Source organism: Pyxicephalus adspersus, chromosome Z (genome assembly GCF_032062135.1).
Source record: "Pyxicephalus adspersus chromosome Z, UCB_Pads_2.0, whole genome shotgun sequence".
NCBI classification, from domain to species: domain Eukaryota; kingdom Metazoa; phylum Chordata; class Amphibia; order Anura; family Pyxicephalidae; genus Pyxicephalus; species Pyxicephalus adspersus.
This window is the reverse complement of record NC_092871.1, coordinates 58,729,834-58,748,363: the sequence shown is the minus strand read 5'-3', so window position 1 is coordinate 58,748,363 and position 18,530 is coordinate 58,729,834. Positions and strand designations below refer to the sequence as shown.

General features: G+C 40.8%; 1 long non-coding RNA gene across 1 annotated transcript in view; it reads left to right on the top strand.

Annotated features, from left to right (window-relative positions):
• LOC140343731 (uncharacterized) overlaps positions 1–17,093 on the top strand; it is a 554,400-nt gene extending 537,307 nt beyond the window's left edge. The window contains exon 2 of the long non-coding RNA XR_011923409.1: positions 15,219–17,093. This is a non-coding gene — a long non-coding RNA (uncharacterized lncRNA). The remainder of the gene's footprint in view (positions 1–15,218) is intronic.
• Positions 17,094–18,530: the final 1,437 nt, after the last annotated feature.

The following is an 18,530-nucleotide window of genomic DNA, read 5'->3' as shown; positions in this document are numbered from 1 at the left end:
TCATTTACAGCAGGAGGAGAAGGCGGTGGGCTGAGACGGAGTATGGACGGCATTAGTTTCTGGCATCTAAAGTCAGGTACTGGGCAGGCGGCAGCATCATTGACAGGAGGAGGAGAAGGCGGTGGGCTCTGAGACGGAATATGGACTGCATTATTGTCTGGCATATAATGTCAGGTACTGGGCAGGCGGCAGCATCATTTACAGCAGGAGGAGGAGGCGGTGGGCTCTAACACGGAGTATAGATGGCATTATTGTCTGGCATCTAAAGTCAGGTACTGGGCAGGTGGCAGCATCATTTACAGCAGGAAGAGAAGGCGGTGGGCTGAGACGGAGTATGGACGGCATTAGTTTCTGGCATCTAATGTCAGGTAGTGGGCAGGCGGCAGAATCATTTACAAGCAGGAGGAGGAGGCGGTGGGCTCTGAGATGGATCGTGGACTACATTAGTATCTTGCATCTAGAGTTGGGTACTGGGAAGGTGACAGCAGTAACAGGCAGTAGGAGGCGTTGGTCGCTGGTACGGAGCGTGGACCACATTGGAGGTTGAGGACATAAACTCTATGGACAGTGTAGAAGCTGTAGCTAATTGACATTAATAGATTAACGAAAATCACACTTTCCATACCTACTATGTAGTGAAACCACAAAAAGGTTAAGGTACTTGGTGGAATACGCAGGGAAATACATCAATTTTTTATCATTTGTGGATACCTAGCAAGTGCTATCACAGTTAAATATATGTATTTGTCTCACATAAATACATACGTTTTTATGGGTTTTAGGATACATATCCAAGTGCTATCAGAATTAAATAACTGTGTTGTTTGTATAATAATACATACATTTTTATGGCTTTAGGGATATATAGCAGAGTGGGATCAGAACTAAAGATCTGTATTTTCTATAGAGAAATATCAAAGTTTTTATGGTCTTTTGGATCGATACAAAGTGCTGTCAGAATTAAAAATCTAGATTTTTGAAAGAGAAATATATAAATTTTTATGGCTTTGGAGATATATAGCAAAGTGGGATCAGAAAGAAATATCTATATTTTTTGGTGAGAAATACAGAATTTTTCATGGGTTTTAGGAAAGATATGAAGTGCTATCATAATAAAATATCTGTAATTTTTTTACAGAAATACAGAAATTTTTCTGTTGATTTTGATATATAGCAAGTGGTATAAGATTTAACTCTGTATTTTTTTTACAGAAAAAAAAAAAAAAAATTCAGTTTATTTTGATAGATAGCAAGTGGTATCAAAATTAATTCTCTGTAATTTTTTTACAGAAATAAAAAAAAATTCAGTTTATTTTGATAGAAAGCAAGTGATATCAGAATTAATTCTCTGTATTTTTTACAGAAATACAGAAATTTTTCTATTTTGATAGATAGCAAGTGGTATCAGAATTGATGCTCTGTATTTTTTTTACATAAGTAAAAAAAAAATTCAGTTTATTTTGATAGATAGCAAGTGGTACCAGAATTAATTCTCTGTATTTTTTTTACAGAAATAACAGGAAAATCAGTTTATTTTGATAGATAGCAAGTGGTATCAGAATTAATTCTCTGCATTTTTCTACAGAAATACAGAAAATTTTCTGTGTATTTTCATAGATAGCAATTTGCTTTATTTCTGTAAGAAAAATACAGATAATTATTTCTGATATCACTTGCTACCTATCAAAAGAAACAGAAAATTTTCTGTATTTCTGTAAAAAAATACAGAGAATTAATCTCTGATAACACTTGCTACCTATGAAAAAAAACAGAAACATTTCTGTAAATAAAATACAGAGAATTAATTCTGATCCTACTTGATACCTATCAAAAAAAAAAACAGAAATTTTCTGAATTTCTGTAAAAAAATACAGAGAATTAATTGTGATAACACTTGCTACCTATGAAAATAAACAGAAAAATTTCTGTATTTCTGTACAAAAAATACAGAGAATTAATTCTGATCCTACTTGCTACCTATCAAAATAAACAGAACATTTTCTGTATTTCTGTAAAAAAAATACACAGAATTATTTTTGATCCTTCTTGCTAATTATCAAAAGAAACAAAAACATTTTCTGACATTTTACAGAAATACAGAAAATTTCTGTAAAAAAACATACAGATTATTATTTCTGATACCACTTGCTACCTATGAAAATAAACAGAAAAACTTCTGTATTTTTGTAAAAAAATTACAGAGAATTAATTCTGATCCTCCTTACTACCTATCAAAAGAAACAAAATCATTTTCAGAAATTTTACAGAAATACAGAAAATTTCTGTAAAAGAAAATACAGATAATTATTTCTGATACCACTTGCTACCTATGAAAATAAACAGAAACATTTCTGTATTTTTGTAAAAAAAATTGCAGAGAACTAATTCTGATCCTTCTTGCTACCTATCAAAATAAACAGAATTTTTTTTGTATTTCTGTAAAACAAAAATACAGAGAATTAATTCTGATAACACTTGCTACCTATGAAAATAAACAGAAAAATTTCTGTATTTCTGTACAAAAAAATACAGAGAATTAATTCTGATCTTACTTGCTAAATATCAAAATTAACAGAATGTTTTCTGTATTTCTGTAAAAAAATACAGAGAATTAATTCTGATAACACTTGCTACCTGTCAAAATAAACAGAAAACTTTCTGTATTTCTGTAAAAAAAAATACATTTCTGTAAAATTACAGAGAATTAATTCTGATCCTTCTTGCTACCCATCAAAAGAAACAAAATCATTTTCTGAAATTTTACAGAAATACAGAAAATGTCTGTAAAAGAAAATACAGATAATTATTTCTGATACCACTTGCTACCTATGAAAATAAACAGAAAAATGTCTGTATTTCTGTAAAAAAAATACAGAAAATAAATTCTGATACCACTTGCTACCTATGAAAATAAACAGAAAAATGTCTGTATTTTTGTAAAAAAAATTACAAAGAATTAATTCTGATCCTTCTTTCTACCTATCAAAATAAACAGAAAATTTTCTGTATTTCTGTAAAAATGCAGAGCTCATGTATTACTTCACCATGACTGAGTACCGCTGCTCAGTGTCATTGGCAATTGCTGCACGACTGGCAGCTTGCTTCCGCTGAAAAAATGCCTGCATAGTTAGGCTTAGACGACCTCTACTGCTGCTGCCACCCATGCTGCTTAAAGCAGTTGCTTGCTTGGCTCACATGGCTGGTGGAACTGCCATGGAGATCTCTTCTGCTGCTGCTGGCAGCTGGAAAGGCGGAGCACAAGTCCCTTACAAGCACTTCTTGGTAGTGCTGCATTTTAGGTCCCCTGTATTGGGGCAAGATGAGTTGTTGTATCTCAGGCTTGTAACGTGGATACAGTAATGTAGCAATCTAATAGTCGTCAGTCTTTGTTTTTATGTGTTTTATGCGTGGATCTTTGGCTAGGCACTCCTGCATGAAGGATGTCATGTGCCTCAAACTACCCACAGCTGAGGTAATTCTGGATCCACACTCCTGTGGGTCGAACAGCAGCACAGGGTCATCCTCCTCCTCCTCCGCCTGGTTTTGCCATCCACGGAACACGCCGCCTTGTGTTTGGGTGGATGGATGCCATGTACCCTCAATATCCTCCTCTGCCCCTTTCTCCCCTTCACCCATGCCTGCAATGTCCTCCCCATCCTCTTCCACCTCCTCCTCTTCCTGGATTGGTGGTGCACTATGCATACTAGGCACGCATGTCTGAGATGTTATTTGCAGCGTCCGCTCTGTGTCGTGTCCGAGATCCACCATCATCTGTTCCAGCAGGGATATGATGGGGATGGTGTCACTGACACAGGCCTGATCTCTGCTGATCATCCTGGTGGCCTCTTCAAAAGGTGACAATACAGTGCACAAGTCCTCAATTTGCAGCCACTCCGCAGGGTTGAAAAAAGGTAGTGTGGGTATTCGTCTGTAACGAACAGACTCTGACACGTAATCCACCACCACTTTCTTTTGTTCAGCCAGCCGCTGCAGCATGTAAAATGTGGAGTTCCAACGTGTGGCCACATCACAAATTAACTGGTGCACTGGCAGGTTCAGATTTCGCTGTAAATCCACCAATCTGGCACTGGCTGTGTATGACCGGCTGAAATGCACTGACAACGTTTTGGCCTTCAGTAACAGAGGCTGGAGGCCTGGGTAATTCCAAAGGAAGCGCTGTACTATAAGGTTCATGATGTGAGCCAGGCAAGGTACGTGTGTGAGTTTCCCACAACGCAGGGCTGCCAGCAGATTGGCCCTATTGTCACACACGACCTTGCCTGGCTGAAGTCTGTTGGGAGTTAGACATTTCTCCTCCTGCTCCTGCAAGGCACATAGAATGGCTGCGCCCGTGTGGCTGAGGGAACCCAGGCTTCGCAACTTCAGGACTGCGTGGCAACGTTGGAATTGTGCACCGAAATAGCAAACTGCAGGTTGGTGCTGGCGCTGAACAGATGCTACCGAATGCCCAGTGAGCTGTAAAGGAAAAATATCTTCCCACTCCATGCTTGCTCGACCAACTGTCGGTTGTCAGGTGCACCTTGCCAGAAACTGAGTGCTGCAGGGCCATGGACACATTGCTCTGCACGTGTTCATGCAAATCAGGAACACATTTTGTGCAAAGTACTGTCGCTTAGACATAACGTACTGTGGGTTTCTGCAGAGGAATGCGTAATAGAACGCATTGGAGTCCACCAGCCGGTAAGGGAGGAGCTCTAACACAATCAGCTGTGCAATTGTCACATTGATCAGCTTTGTTTTGGGGTCATTTGGGCCATATTTCCTCTTGCGTTCCAGCATCTGGGGGATGGAAGGTTGGATGCTGCTAATGCTAACCACAGAAACATTGGACGATGGGTTAGAAGTTGTGGGGGATGGCAATGATGGCTGGTACTGACTGCTAGCAACGCCACAAACAGCAGCTGATCTGCGTTGGAGCTCCTGCTCACCGCTCTTGGAGCCTGAAAAAGGTAATGATCGGCTACATGCCACACTCAAATTGCTGGCAGCAGCAAGGGTAACTTTTGTGGCAGAAGGAGGAAAGGCAGCAGAGGAAGATCGAGCAGTTTGAGCTTGCTTCTTGGGCGGAGGTGGTCGCACAGAGCTCTGTGCTTTCACCAGGTGTTCACGCCAGGTTACTGGGTGGTAGCTTTTTAAATGGGTGCTCATGCAACTTGTTCCAAGTTTCAAGTATTGAGCACACAGTTTACAGATGACCGTAGTGTTGTCATTACTATGGACATTAAAAAATGCCCACTCTGGCGAACATTTAACTGGGCTGAAAGGTGCTCTGAAGCTGGTGCTCGTGGTGGCGGTCCGCGGTTGTTGAGGCATAGCTGTGGGGACAGCTTCAGACGATTTACATCTATGACTTGCCTCACTGGTAATTAAAGTATGTAGAGTGTGGGCAGCTTTTACCCTCTTCCTCCCTCTCCCCCTTTGAGGGCGCTCTGCAACCTCCTCCTCCTCTTCTTCTTCTTCCTCCTCCTCCTCCTCTTCTTCTTCCTGCCTATGATGATCTCCTTGTTCGCCCCATGTCGGATCAAGGACATCATCATCATCATCATCATCAGAAACAGTTTCCCTATATGTGCTGAAAGAAAGCTGCGGCCTTTTGGAGCCAGTTTGAATTGGCTGGTCTGGCTCAGAGTGTTCTGGTGAAAAGTAACTGGGGGGAAAGCCTGTGAACTGACTCTCTTCATCAGATGACTCAAACAACTGAGCATCTTCAATGAATGATTGTAGCTCCGCCTCTCCAACTCCTCGGTCGGACTCCTCTACATACTGCACGTGACTTTCCTGCCACTGATGATGAACTAGGAGGAACAGGTGTATCATGGACTGTTTGGGAAACCTGTAAGGCCTGTGTCTGGGACTGGGATGAAGAGGGGGTATAATCACTGGACCCAGGCTAGGTCATGTACTCCACTACGTCTTCTGCCTGGTGTGGCAATAATGGACGCCCACCACCAGCCAAGCAGCACAGAAAGGTTGTGATGCTGTCAGCAAATCTCTGTCAGCCATTGGCCTTATAGACTTATTAGACTTATAGACCAATGGCTGCCTGTGTGGCATGCAGTGACAGACAGCCAATTAGCTGTCTGCCACAACAAAGATGGAGAGGGCATCCCTGCTCTAATTGGAGGGCACTGTGCATCATGGGGGAGGTCCCCAGTTGTTTGAGTGCATTGTGGGAGGGGCAAATTCGGGTATTCTCCCTGCTATCTGGAGAAGCTCCGGCTCTGGGAAAGAAAAGATTTGGTTACGGGTAATATTGAGACTTTCCTGAACCTCTCAAGAAGCAGTCAGAGTGCTCCTGCGTCTCCGACCAAGAGTCTCTTACTGTGGATCAATTCACAGTTATGTTTAGTACTTTGGCGGCAGAGCTCGCCTGGAACAATGAGGCACACCACGCTACCTTCTGGTAAGGCCACTCTAACTGCATCAAGGATGAGTTGGCTGGTCACGGGATTCCCCCCTCTGGGGGAAAATTGACATGTGCTTCCAAGAGCATTTCCAGGAGAAGTCTCGTTCATGCAAACCCTTTCTATCAAGACTAGTACCATCCTTTCAGCGACCTCTGGAAACTCCAGCCTCTGCTGTTCCTCTGGTCTCTGGCACGGTCCCTTCCGTGACGAAAGTTTGAGGATCTGTTTATATCTGCTAAAAAGATAAGTTGCTTTACTTTTGGTCTTTTGGTGTTTTGGGGTCTTGTGGTTATTTAGTTGTTTACTAGGCCTCAGGGAGACACTGGGTCCTTCATGGGGGAAGGAACCAGCAGTCTCAAGCCAGGCACTACTGCTAGGGCTATACAGGGCTAGTAGGGACCAGGTTCCTGTGTATGAGTGTTTCCACCATCAGGGGATACTCATACTGTTAGGAGTTAGGGCTAGGTTAGGGTGTCTGCAAGGGGTGACCATTCCCCTTTCCCTAGCCACTGGAGGCCTAGTCCGGAGTATAACCCTTTCTGTTTCCCTCCCCTCCCCTGTTATCCGTGACAGTCTCAGAACAACCCATGCAGCTGGGCCATTCACAGTTATCTCCAGAAGAAAGGGCCCGGCGCCTGTCTTCAGGACTCTCCCTTTACTGCGCACAGTGCCCTTTATCTCAACCATAGAGCATCTCTGCAGTGGATGGTACTCTTCTGTCATGTAGACTTTTTTGCTTCCAGACTAGACCCATTGAAATGCCTGTTGGTGTGCTACATCACAAGACCATAACTTGTCTTGTGTTTTCTCAAGCTACCTCTGCAGTCATCCTGGGACTCAACTACACTCCCCAGTACTGGATTGGTCTACTCCAGAGGTATTTGCTTGGGGTCCCTTTTGTCACTCCAAATGCCTGACCAAGCTCACGCCTTTCAGGCCTCTTGCTCTCTCCACTCCTGAGGTTGCACTATCCCTTCCCAGTCAATATATGGATTTCAAGGATGTATTTTCCAAGCACAAGGCCAAGCACCTACCTCCCCACAGGTCCTATTACTGGGCAATAAATCTCCTTCCTAATTCCACACCTCCAAGAGGTCAGGTATACCTCCTCAGTCTCCCAGGCAATAAGCGAGTATATCAAAGAAAATCTGCAGAGGGGATTTATACGTAAGTCCTCTTCCCCTGCTGGGGCAGGGTTTTTGTCACAATACCTGTCGGTTCCCACAGTGGTCTAAACCGTCCTGCTGCATCCCGTGCTTGTGTGCCCTGTTGAGCTGCCAAGTGCAGCACTCACTCTCTGTCTCTGGCTGACAGAGCATGCAGCTCTTCCTGTCTTTCTCACACTTGTTGATTTTGGAATATTTATCTGCATATTATCGATGGTATATCCCCTATCAATGCATTATGATATTCAATAAAAGAAGGTTCATGCACAAATGATAGCTAGTCACTCAAACAGTTTAATTAAGAAAACAAGGTAAAACAAAGTACACAGCAATACTGTCTGATATCGAAACGTAGGAACTTCAATCAATGATATATATATAGCACATGGACATAAGGTTATTAGTAGTAACCCCTGTAATAATCTAATAACTACTTAGTACACAATACATCAAAACAATATAACAATAATAACAGACATATACTAGACAATATAGGAATGCAATTCAGAAATGTGTTATAGCTACCTATAAAGATGTCGATGGGTACCCCAGGAGCCTGATTCCCTATGAACTCTCCCTAAGAACTCTTCCCTAAGTACTCTCCTTTGTTATTGTTCCAGCTCCCCTTTAATATAGTTAGGGTACATTAGGTAACATTGGGGACTCTTGGATTGGTTAGTGGGTGTGTTCTGTAGAATGACCATCAGTTGGACCTCCCAACTAAATTTGATATATTAATCTCTTGCTGGAATCTAAGCTTGGGGGTCAACAAGAGGTCCAGCTGAGTCATCACCCCAGCCCATCTGTTTAAATATTCATCCATCTTCTGCTAACTCAGGCTTGATGAATTTATAACCCCTTGAGGGTCCAACTGGTAACCAGTTTGTTATGGGAACTAGAACTTGTTTACTGGCATGTTTATTATCTGTTTTTTTTTTTTTTATTGTTCTTTGGTTGAGGTTCCTTGATAACCACTGATTAGACATCCCCTAGGTAATCCAGATGGCCAGTACAAACAGGTTTCATGTTTACACACAACATTCCTGCACCTATACACATACATTATATATACATGTATATCTATATATATCTATAAACAATCGTGAGGTGCAACAGACCCCCGCTTGTGGCTATCGAAGCATTAGCCACACCTAAGACAATGATTGTTTATGTGTAAACGCCATTCATTATTCTCAGTTCTTCAGTTATTAGCATATGCAATAAAACTTTCTTTGAAAGTTAGAATAAGTTTCTGATATGTTAAAAAGAAAAGGAAACTTAGGTAGTATCAGCAATACTCACAGTATACCGGAATATGCGTTTAGCTTGGCAGGATCCCGAGCTGGGGATTGACCATTACCTTTTGAAGCAGACACCTTACAAGAATATGTGTCCAGCTTGGCAGAGTCCCAAGCTGGGGACTGACTATTACCGTGTGCTGCAGACCGCAATAGTGCACATACCTCATGGCTTGGGCACTCCTGTTCCTCTGGAAGAAGTCACATTAATAGGCAATTGCAAGGAGGCAAAACAAGTTCATCCAGAAGCAAACATGAAAGCAAATCTAGAAAAGTGTGTCTCAGGAAGATGTCCTCAGTGGAGGCTAGCCTCAGGCAATATTAGCCCAAGTACAATAGTACTAATTTATATTACTTACTTTTCACTAAGGTCCCAACAGTCTAAGTATATCTGTACTCATAAACAAGTCTGATCCATTTAACTCAGTATCAATACCCAATATGGCACATAATAGAACTTCACTGGAAAGTTGTTGATAAACCATACTCAAACAATCAATAAAAGTGTGAAGAACTGAAACACTCATTATGACAAATTGATATTTTCCTATTGTGGGGTAACTCTGGATAAAGGTATAAACAAAGTAAGGGGATATTCTTAGATTAGGAAAAAATGTATCAATATCAGGTGTGAACAAAGTCAGGGGACGTTCTCAGATTATGGGAAGATTTTAATATTAAGTACTCCTCCTTGAGTAACTTCCAGTAAACACACCTCCCCCTTCTGGTAAAATAGTCCACAAGCATAGCATCTTATCTTGTAAAAGGCAATAACACATTTACTTACTCCTGACACAGGTTTAGGCTGAGGACCTGGAATATCTGGAGCCTTTGATGAATATTTACAGTACAAAGAAATGGTTTTATTAGAGTTCTGACCTTCCCGACATACATTGGATGAGGACCCTACTACGGTCCTACTATACAAACAAGACACACCAGTTTCATTTGCATGTGGGGGTTGAACAACTCACGCTTTAATCTGGTGTTGTTTGTATGACTGGATGGCCTGGAACGATCTATGTATTATACCTCTGATTTCCTCATAAGTTTGTTTCTTGGGATCTATTAGGTGTTCACATTTTTTACAAATTATAGGATGGACATTCTGGATGAGAAGACTCTTATATTCTACATCTTCTCGGATGGCCTTAGAGTTATTAGTATCATAGGCTGCCCATAATCTATTTGGATACACCAGAGGGTTCTTTTCTTTCTGTTGTTTAATTTGGTATGCTACCATTAATCCTACGGTTTAGGGGTTACTTATGGATTGCAATTCCTCTACAGTTTGACGGTAACTCCCTTTGCCCTCCTTAATACAATCTGGCAAGGCATTCCAGGTGTGGGGATCAATCATTAAATGCAATACCTTCACCTGGTCACTAGGATTCCTAACTCCCAAAAGTGCACACCTCTGTTGTACATTCATGGCATAAGACGTAATATGCTCCCGTGATTTAATTTTTCCAATGAACTCTGCCAACCTCATGTTTTTAGAGGCTGAGTAGGGTACTCCCTAAAGTTCACTTCTTTCCCATCTGCATTTCTTTCTGTGGCTAAGAGATCTTGATTCTCACTAGGATCCTGGTCTATCACCACAGTGCCATCTCTATTTTCCTGTTGGGCTGCGATTTCTCCCATGGCAACAGGAAAAGGAGAATTTGGATCAAGGGATTCATCTTCCCAATAATTTTTATAACCTTCCTCTTCCCCTAATTCATATGCACACGTTGGGGCTAAGGCTACGTGTGCTCTAAATAATTCACATTGAGCATATCTATAATTTTTAATTTGCTCTTCATAAAAATATTTGATCATCTCATTTATTGTGGAAGTCTTATTTAACTTGTGGCGTAAATCTTGGTTGGCTGTTTCCATGTTTATTATTTTCTCTCTAGAACTCTGTACCATGTCTGCTAATGTATCAGTTCTGGCACTCATGGCTATGCAGGCTTCATACATACCTGCTATTGCTAGACTTTTTAACTTTTTATTCTTTTTACAGGTTTTAGTTTGCTGGTCAAATATTTCCTGCACATATGCCCATGGAGACTCTTTAAATTTCGCATTTGAGGCAAAATTGATGCATTTATGCTTAAGAGTAAAAGCTGACACAAACCTTCCCAAACTGGATAAGGATGCCAATTCCAACAAGCCTGTACCCGGAATTTGCAAACTTAGTATATTCTAAAACTTGTTAGATAACTAGTAATACATAATAAAGTACAAGGTGACCACTTAAACTTTAAACCAAAACCCAAAATGTAAAAAAATCAAGAACAAAAAGAGTAATGCCAGATAACGTTATGCCACTCTAGGCTAACACCTTTTGAAGAACAAAGACCTGAGAGAACAAATGGTCCTGCTCACTATAAATAGTCAGTACACTGACACCAGTCTGATAAGAACAATGGTCAGCTTTACAGTAAATAGTTAACAATGGGGCGTGATATCAGGATCACACCTCTGCATGCAATGGCTAATTGAACCATGTTTAAATTACTGTATATCAATTTATCAATGCTTTGGTCCAAAATAAAAAACAATCCCACTATATGTACTTTAGATCACCATTCAATCTTATTAATAACTGAATTCACCAACTAATGTGAACATTAACATCCACTTATCTTGGGTTTCACTGAAAACAGCACAATAGTTCCCAGATCTCAATAATCCAACTTCCAATAACTTGCTTTGTAACAACCAACTTCAGTGAGGGGTTCTTAAACAATACCTTATTCCTACTAACAACTTTAACAGTTCCTACTGAGAATATATCCCAGTTAATGATCCCAAGTGTATCCTCCCCTGCTAATTTAAACCGGTTTATTAGAGGTGAAAGGGTCTGATAGACTCCATTTTGTGGCCTGAGACACTCCATTTTGTTTTCCATTCTAGTTCTAGTTTTAGAGATAGATGTATTCCTTGTTATTGTTCTGCCAAACAAGTGTCCTTGCTGACATCTGCTAAATTCAGATATTGCTGACAATTAAAGAATAACAAGATGTCTTGTACGTGTCTGAAACAATGTAGCAAAGCGGTTTTGTATTAGAACAAAGATACTATTATCTCTTCACTGTGGTAAATGAGCATGCACAGTGATATTTGGTTATGTTATAAAACTAGATGTTTGTTACAATAAAGTTGAAGATTGCTTGATACCGTACAGTTGTGTGTGTCAGTGATTCTTCCCGGGCGCCTGTTCTGATGCATTAAGGGATACTGGGATGTGAGAGATCTGAGAGGAATAAGAGCCAAGAAACCTGCAGATCCTTTCAGCTGGGGGCTCGTAAGCCGGGATAGAGCACAAAGGATTTTCGGTGAGTACAGGAATTCCTCCCTAACGGGTTGGGAACTTTCTCGTTTCTTTCCGAATAATTTCTGTTGCTTCTATCTTGAATCCTTTTAGTAAGAGATAAAGAAAGGAGAAGAGAAGTGCTATTTAACTATCTTTAGGCAAGATAGGGACTATCTTTGGGCAAGATAGGTCTTAATAAAGGACTAATTGTGTAAGTCCTTACATGTAGATTTGTGCACGTCTACAGGAGATTCTTAGGAGAAGAATCAGTTTAGCACATTTTTGAGTTGTAGTGTTGCACGCATCCCAGTGTCTCTTAGGGTCGGATACATTTTTTTCTGTCTCAGTGTTTGTGAATATAACAGCTGTTGGTTTTCTTTGCTTTCTCTCCTCTATCGCGTAGAAGTATAAGATAATTTGTTTGTATGACACAAGTGTCCGGGTGCTAAGTGTACGGACCAGGGTCATTGAAGGTTTTGTCAACAGGGTGCATCCACCGCCTCCTCGGCTAGGTCTTGTTGATTGTTGCCCGAGGCAGGTGATAGCACGGTGGCACCGAGTTGGGTACCTATGTCATGTTATATGTGAGTTGTTGTGTAGGATGTTACGTGTGAATTGTTGTGTAGGATTATTATTAGAGAAAACAGAGGGGGATTTTAGAACAGATATTATTAGAGCTGTAGTGCAACCAGGTATAATATACACTTATGGTCTGCCACTAGAGAGTATCCCTTTTGGTATACTAAATCACAACCGCTCTATAAGGTAAATGTGTATGTAGCTGGAATTGATTCAGGAGTTGTTGGACGGCCGTAGGGGAGGCTATTCCACTGTTTGACAAATTTTTGGCTTTTTACCCTGAGCTGCCAAGTCGGGGACTGAGACCATATTATCCTACAACGTACTATCCTATAAAATATCTTGTAGCCTCTAGAGAACCAAGAAAGACATGTTAACCTTTCTTGGCATGATTGGTTACTGCCGCCAATGGATAGCTGATTGTTCCCACTATGACAATGTTCTGAGACAAGCCACTAAGACTAAGATGTCTAATTTTATTAAATGGTCTAATGAAAGTTACAAGTTTTTGGTCATTTGAAAGTGTGATGGTTTCAAGTTCTGGTCTGGGCCTACCCGACTATGGCGTTATGTTTCACTTATTTGCCAGGGACAATTGTACAACCATGGCAGGAGTCCTGGCGCAGGAACATGGAGGCAAATTCCGCCCTGTTGCTTTTTTCTCAAAAGTGGTTCCAGTACAGGTTCAGGGCATGCCTGCATGTCTCAGGAGTTTGGCAGCATCTGCTATGGTCGCTGAGATGGCTACGCCTATTACCCTAGGTCATCCCACCACTCTCCATACCTCACATAATGTTTTAGCCCTACTGAAAAACATACACACACAACATATGTCAGCACAAAGACTGAGTGGATATGAAGTTTTGTTGTTAATCCCCAGCTTCATATTAAATACTCAGCACCCACATTTGGTCCAATGTGTAAATTAAATACCCTACTTGGATGTAAGGGGGAGCAGGATGATTTGCCCCCTCCCCACGAGTGTTCCGAACTCATACATGAACACACCTCACCTAGACCTGATTTACAGTCCACACCCATTAAAGGGGCTCCTGATATTTTTGTGGATGGATCCTGTTCCCGCCCTAATGACAACACTTATTATGCGGGATATGCTGTAGTTCAACTCCCTGATGTTATTTTAGAATCAAATCCCATACCTTTTCAGTCAGCCCAAGCAGCTGAACTGATTGCCCTCACTAGAGCTTGTTGTCTTTTTGAGGAAAGAGATGGGAATATTTACACTGATTCTAAATATGCCTTTGGGGTTGTACATGATCATGGGGTAATCTGGCAAAGAAGAGGCTTCATAGCTGCAGATGGGAAGCAAATCTCACATTCCACCCTAGTACATGATCTCCTGGCTGCCATCCAATTGCCAAGCAAAGTTGCTATCATCCATTGTAAAGCACATACTGGTCTTCAGACGGACATAGCGAGGGGAAATGCCCTAGCTGATAAGGCAGCAAAGGAAGCTGCTATTAGGGAGGGTGCAATAATTCAAATGCCCTCCCTAGTCCCAGAAATTACACTTACTGACAATTTATTGCAAAGTCTCCAGGATTTGGCAACAAGTAGTGACAAGTCAGAATGGCAGTCGGTGGGTGCAGTACAAAATCCTGATACAGGTCTTATCTGCAAAGAGGGGAAACCATGTATTCCAATTGCAAGTGCCCCAATTTTAATTGCACAATATCATGGCCTTGGCCATAGGGTTGCACAGGCAACCACTGATCTCATTAGGAGAGATTTTTTCGTACCAAGCCTTAAAGCAAAGGTACAGTCTTATGTTTCACGATGTATTATATGTCTCAGAAACAACCCAAATAACTCAAAGAAACCACAACACCAGCATTTGAGTTACCCAACTTCACCATTCACTCACTTACAAGTTGATTTTACCCACATTCCAAAGACAGGAAATAAACAGGAGTATGCTCTTGTAATTGTGGATATGTTCCCTAGATGGCCAGAGGTTTTTCCTACTACCAATGAAACCACATAAATTGTGGTAAATGTTTTGTTGGAAGAGATCATCCCCAGGTGGGGATGTCCGGTCCAAATAAACTCAGATAATGAACCAGCTTTTGCGTCCAGAGTATGTAAGGAGCTTTCTAAAGCCCTTAGGATTGATTGGAAGTTTCATCTCCCTTACCACTCTCAAAGTTCAGGGGTAGTAGAAAGGATGAATAGAACAATTAAGGAATAATTAAGGAAAACTACTGGAGGTATGTTTATAAATTGGAAAAGTTTCTGCCTGTAGCCTTAGCAGAAATTAGGATTCAGCCTAATAAGAATACTGGCTACTCACCATTTGAGGTCCTAATGGGAAGACCCTTCCCTACTCCTTGGGGTCCAAAAGCCCCCGTGATAGAAAAAGGGGATCTAGAAGTAGTACAGGCAGAATATGTGAGAAAACTTGTAGAAACTTTAGGTTCCGGAGGTTCCTTCTCCGGCATCAAACAGAGACAAAGAGGGTGAAGCAGGTGTGAAATCCCTGAAGAGTGCCCTATTACAGGCTGAAGATGTTGAACTCACAGGATTCTGGGAGAGTCCTTTGCCTATTGAGAATTTGTAACTTGTGTCTGTTCCTGCCTATATGGCTTACAACTACATGTATCTATCACTCTGAAGAGATACCTTTTCTGTGCGGCACACAGAGGAACAGGTCAAGAGTAAAAAGGACAATTGAGGCTGAAGTATCAGTCCATTTGGAGGACAATAGTGTTGTGAAACTAATGGGAGCTCTAAATGTTAGTTCTATGTGTTTGCAGAACCCTCTTAACCCAAGGCATATTACACACACATGTTTAATAGCAGTAGCCACTCCTCAGAGCATAATAGTACAGTTGTGGTATAGCAGACAACAGTATCCTGAATTCACATTACCCTCCCCCATATACTACTATTGTGGGGATGTCATATCCGGAAGCCAAAGGATAAGATTATGGTAAGCACTGTCAATGTCACAGCAGCCCATATTTGTTTTAGTTTTGGTCGGACGTGCCTCAACCTTTATTGGATGAATGGCTCTCCAGGTAATAATGTTGGATACGCTAATGTCAAAGCATACTTTCAATACACATATAATAGTACTGGAAAATATAATGGTGTAGGCATAAAGGTACCACTATATGATGTTACTAATAATATGAGTTGTAATGCCACCCATCCGGTGCCTGGTGTAAATGAGGATATTAGACTATCCACTGGGTGGTTCCTATCCTGTGGTAATGTTACTTTCAATAATATCCCTGGTAATGTTACTAGAGGTCCTTGTGCCTTTTCTAGACTTACAGTAGCACTCCCAAGAGAGAGACCCACAAGGGATAATCAGAGAGGGAAAAGATCAATTGCCAAACAATTGTCTCCTGATTGTACCTCTGGGTTGCCTCTATTAAGTGCTTCTGAGTACATTAGCCTGGGAGCATCTATTGTAGGATTCCCAGGTTTGGCTATATATAATACTCGTACTATAAATTCTATTGCATGTGATTTATCTAAATCTCTGAATCATACCTCCACTGCTCTAGCCGATATACTGTTAGATTTACAAGGTTTGAGAGGAGCAGTGTCAGAGAATAGATTTGCTATAGATTATCTATTGCTTAGGCATAATCTAGGATGTCAGAGTTTTAAGGGTATGTGTAGTTTCAACCTATCAGATCATTCGAAGTCCATAGAGGAAAAAATACAGGCATTGTATGAAATTGTACATGGTATTAAACAAGATGTGGGATCATCCTCATGGTGGGATTGGTTTCTGAGTTGGTTGCCTGATATTACTTGGTTGAAAACGCTCTTTATGTATGGAATTATTATAATCGTCTGTCTAATTTTGCTATGTTGCTGTATTCAATGTATTCCCTCCTTATTGCAAGCATTTCAGGCGTTCTGTCCTAGATCAAGGGATGTTGGACATGAGTATATTGAGTATCTACGGATGAATCATAAGAGGTAAAGTCATATTCATGACTTAAGAGGGGATTGAAAGGGTCTGATAGACTCCATTTTGTGGCCTGAGACACTCCATTTTGTTTTCCATTCTAGTTCTAGTTTTAGAGATAGATGTATTCCTTGTTATTATTCTGCCAAACAAGTGTCCTTGCTGACATCTGCTAAATTCAGATATTGCTGACAATTAAAGAATAACAAGTTGTCTTGTACGTGTCTGAAACAATGTAGCAAAGCGGTTTTGTATTAGAACAAAGATACTATTATCTCTTCACTGTGGTAAATGAGCACGCACAGTGATATTTGGTTATGTTATAAAACTAGATGTTTGTTACAATAAAGTTGAAGATTGCTTGATACCGTACAGTTGTGTGTGTCAGTGATTCTTCCCGGGCGCCTGTTCTGATGCACTAAGGGATACTGGGATGTGAGAGATCTGAGAGGAATAAGAGCCAAGAAACCTGCAGATCCTTTCAAGAGGTACATCCAATACACTTTTATTTTGGTATTTCTATACATATGTGGAGTATTGCAAATACAGCAAACACTCAAGCATGCAATGATGTATGGCCTCTTACCAATACCCACGCAGCATAAATTATCACAGACAATATCACTGTGGTCTCAACTTGCCTGAATGGCTGACTCAGCATGTATTCACTTAACTCTATTTTTGCATAAAAACAAAATAGAAGCTGTTTGAATGAACCCACTAATTTGTGTTCTGAGTCTAGGGTCGCCATAGATATGGAGATTATATCCCCTATCAATGCATATAGATATTCAATAAAAGAAGGTTCATACACAAATGATAGCTAGTCACTCAAACAGTTTAATTAAGAAAACAAGGTGAAACAAAGTACACAGCAATATTGTTTGATATCTAAATATAGGAACTTCCATCAATAATATATACAGTACATGGAAATAAGGTTATTAGTAGTAAACCCCTATAATAATCTAAAAATCCTTAGTACACAATACAGTAATTACAAAATGGCAAAGTAATGCAGTAATACTATAGACACCCATAAGACTACAATCAGGAATATCTTAAAGCTACCTGCTAAGAGGTTAATGGGTACCTCAGGAGCCAACTTCCTTCAGAAGAGGACTCCATACCAGCTTACCTAAGAAGACCCTCAGGAGATATGGAGTGCAAGCAAGAGAGCCAGCAAGCAAGAGACCTAATTTTTCTCAGTTCCCATTTTTACATAGGTAATTACTATTAGGTATCCTTGAGGCTCTTGGATTGGTTACTGGATGTGATCTGTAAGATGATTATTGGTTGATGCACCTCCCCCTAGACTGGGATTGGTTACTGTAACTTCAGGAATTTACTAGGCCTCCTAAATTGATATGGGAAGCTACAGGTAAAGCCAGACGGGGTCATCTAATTTTAGTTGTCACCAAAAGGTCTGGATGGGCCATCAACTCCACTCATCTGTCCAGCCCTTTTCCAACTCCTGCTGCATCAGGCTTCAATATTATGGGAACTGAATCAGTTTTCTGGCATCTGTTTGTCTAATGTCCCTAGTGTCATTGGAACTTCTTGGAAACCCAAGGTGGTCTGACAAAGAGAAACAGATCACCAACATCCCCACACATACGGTATACATTATATATACATATATATCTATAAATATCTATAAACAATCTTGAGGTGCAACACACTGACACAGCACAGGGGGGAGGAGCTCCTTATAGGGGCAAAGGCTTTTTAGTCTCAGCAGTAATGGAAGCTGGTGTTGTGACTTTGCACCAGCTACCTTGTTACTCTGTATTGTGACTCTTGCGATTC